A 3,611-nucleotide genomic window follows, 5' to 3' on the forward strand; every position below is an offset into this window, starting at 1 on the left:
TTAATGAATGTCTTATGTGTTGTGCTTAATATATGGTGTGGAAATATTAATTGCTTTACACTATTGTTGCGGATGGGGTGTTTTTACCTAGCATTAAAAGTGATTAACTAATTAAGCTAGAATTAAAATCCTAATAACAAATTAAATTCCTCCCTCCCTAATTCTCTCGGCTTTTCAAAAAAAACCCCTCCCCCTCTCCCCACTAATTTCTCAACCTCCCCCACTCCCTCTTAACCGATTCTTTTCCCCTTTTCCATCTCTTTCCCTCTTCGGTCTCTCTCATTCTCTCGCTCGCTCTCTCTCTCGCAAAGTTACTCTCTCTCTGGTAAGTCTCCCTTCTTCTCCCTCTCGGTTTTTTACCTTCCCTCTTACTCCCTCTCATTGATTCCTGATTTCATTAAGGTAGCAAACTCTCGCGTACCGTTTTGAAATCGGAGTAGGGAAGCTTTGACCTACGTTTCGAACTATTCGGAGAAAGGTAACCCCTAACCCTTGTTAATTTTCGAAACCTCATGCATATAGGACGTTTTGGAGGGTTTAGGTGCTGAATAGGTTGTGGGGATGATGTGTCTGTGTGAAGCATGTCTTTGTTGGTAACTGACAGTGGGTTCCGACCCCTTTTTAACTAAGCAAACGATCTCCGTTGGGTACGAATTTTGAACTGTGTAAAGGTTAATGTGTCCTTTGTGTGGTGTGTAAATTTCAGCTTCATTGGATGTCGTATGATTTTATTATGATTTTTGCAAGTAAACTGCGCAGTTTCGCGAGTTGTATGTTTTTGGGAGATGTTTCATGTGCAAGTGGCGTGTCTGAGTGATAGGTTTTTGTGATGAATGTGGGTGTGTTTGGCCAAGAGATGGCTCGGAGGAATCAGTGTTTGGTTCGAGAGTTTTCGTGTGTGTTGGCCGAGAGTTGTTGGGTTCAGCCTAGGCAGATTTGTGGAGAGTCTGGAAGGGATGATCCCAGGTGTTTGGTGTGTTTTGGGATGTAGAATGCGTGGTGTGTTTGTCGTATAGGGTTTGAGAATCGGGGGTCAGAGGAAAAGGGGTGTAAATTAGGCGCCGAGCAGACGGCCGAGGTGGTCGGCCGAGGTGCCGAGCCGGACGGTCGAGACGGTCGGTCGAGGTGCCGAGCCGGACGGCCGAGACGGTCGCCGAGGTGCCGAACAGGCGGCCGAGACGGTCGGCCGAGGTGCCGAGCCGGACGGCCGAGATGGTCGGCCGAGGTGCCGACCTGTGCCGAGACAGGTGCCGAGCTGAGCCGAGACAGGTGCCGAGCTGTGCCGAGACAGGTGCCGAGCTGTGCCGAGACAGGTGCCGAGCTGTGCCGAGACAAGTGCCGAGCTGTGCCGAGACAGGTGCCGAGCTGTGCCGAGACAGGCGGCCGAGGTGCCGAGCCAGGCGGCCGAGACGGTCGGCCGAGGTGCCGAGCCAGGCGGCCGAGGTGCCGAGCCAGGCGGCCGAGACGGTCGGCCGAGGTGCCGAGCCAGGCGGCCGAGACGGTCGGCCGAGGTGCCGAGCCAGGCGGCCGAGACACCGAGCCAGGCCGAGACGCCGATCCTTTTTCCGAGCTTTTTCCGAACCTTTCCGAGCCAAGTGAGCCGTTTGCACAGTAAGGGTATGCCAGGACTTGGAGTGCTGTGTTCGTGTGTCGTGTGCGCGTTTTGGGTGCGTCGTTTGCGTGCGGGGTGTGTTTCGAACGTGTGACTTTGTGTGTTTGTTGTAATATGTTGTAAGTGTATGTACGTGTAACGTGCTAGATGTTGAAGTCGTCCACGTAGGAATCATGCATTGTCGTTTAAAGTCTCGTCTCTTCTGACTCTAATCATGATATTATTTATCTTTCAAAAGGGTGATCTTTTTCGAGGAAAGTGTGGTTGAAGGGAACTGTTTTAAAAGCTAAGCAATCGAGGTGGGCTTTTCTACCCTACTTTTATGTGGGTTATCTTAAATACGGACTTTGTTCGGAAATGTTTATGGAGGTGAACTGTTTGTCTTGCCAATTATTTCGTTTTGAAACCTATCTGAAGTGGTTTACCACATATGTTTAATCGAATTCGGGTCTGTTGGGCTGCGAACCCTCAGGCTAGTGTACACGAGACTGGGTGCCATCTGAGAGCAAGTTGGCCGGTCTAGATGACCTGGGGTGTGGCCACGCCCCTTGTCATGGTTTGGATCAGATAGTGTATGATTGAGGGAATAAGGGTGGCAATATCGGAAAATGACTGCGCAGTCGAATTTATGAAATGTATTTTGTGTACTTGGGTTATTTTCATTATACTCAAAACCCCAATGTTACACTGTTATGGCATGACAAACTATGTTTTTTGGCGTGTGTCCACTGAGTGCAATAAGTACTCAGCCCTGCATGTTGTTTTCTTAATGTGCAGGTTGAGCGGCGATGGGGAGGACGGATGTTGAGCAGTTAAAGCCAAAGTGTGTATTTATCTTTTGGATGGTGTCGTGTCGTCATACCCGGCATCATCAGTCTTTTGGTCTTTTCCGCTGCTTGTAAACCGTCACGATGTTTTCATTTAAAACTCTGAATACTTTAACTCAAGAATGTCGTCACAGTACTTTGTTTTGAATTGAATTTCCTTTTATTAAATGTTTTCGGGTCAAATATTCTCGTTCCCCCTTTCTTCCCCGCTTCTTTACTCCTCCCCTAGTCGCGGTCCACCGTACTTCCTATCCTTAGGAAATGCGGGCGTGACATAGACCTAAGAAACAAGAAAAAAACATGAACGCATGCATGACTTATCAGACGTAAAATTAACTAAGAACGAATTAAGCAAACTACCAGGTTAAGTAAAATATTTCCCAAAACAGTCAGACAAGTACGCGAGAAAAAACAGTGGGCATAATTTCCCGAATTAGCTACGGTGACAGAAAAGGTTGCAAAAGCAAACGAACTACAGATCTGACTCTAACTACCAACGATTTTCATCTTCTTTAGCAAATATAAAATGAACACATACGAAGCAGAGCATCAAACACAGAGAAACAGAGCAAACTCATATCGGACTTCAAACATTGCGATTAAGCAGAAAAAACTACCAGATCTAAACTACCAGGTCGAGCAAATCGAAAGCAACAGTAAAAACAGTCATAACCATGCAGATTCAAACCAGTACGTATCAGATCCACAACTCCAAACCACGATTCACAACATATCCATGCGATCCCTACTCAACCACGTTCAGATCCATATCTACTCAACTCCGATTCAACTGATTCAACAACAATTCTACTCCAATACAACCAATCTCAGATTCAACTCAACAACCAATTGCGAAAAACATCCAAATCAGTAAAAACCAACATCAAACATCAACACCAGGTGAAACAGAAAACATAAACTTCCATAGCCACTGGAATAAGGTTCAAAACAGAAATATCAGTCGTCGATCTTCAAACGAACAAGTTCACGGAGAAACAAAACAACAGAAATGTAAAACGATTGTATCTTCGCCTCCGTGGGGATGGGGTTACACCACAAACTAAACTAAATCGCCACAGATATGCCCAGAATCACCCCATCGAAAACCAAGTGCGTGAGATATGCATGAAGTGAGCTAAAACTAAGTGAAACTAGGAGTGCGTTGAAGCTGG

The sequence above is a fragment of the Salvia splendens genome, unplaced genomic scaffold, assembly GCF_004379255.2.
Source record: "Salvia splendens isolate huo1 unplaced genomic scaffold, SspV2 ctg1015, whole genome shotgun sequence".
NCBI classification, from domain to species: domain Eukaryota; kingdom Viridiplantae; phylum Streptophyta; class Magnoliopsida; order Lamiales; family Lamiaceae; genus Salvia; species Salvia splendens.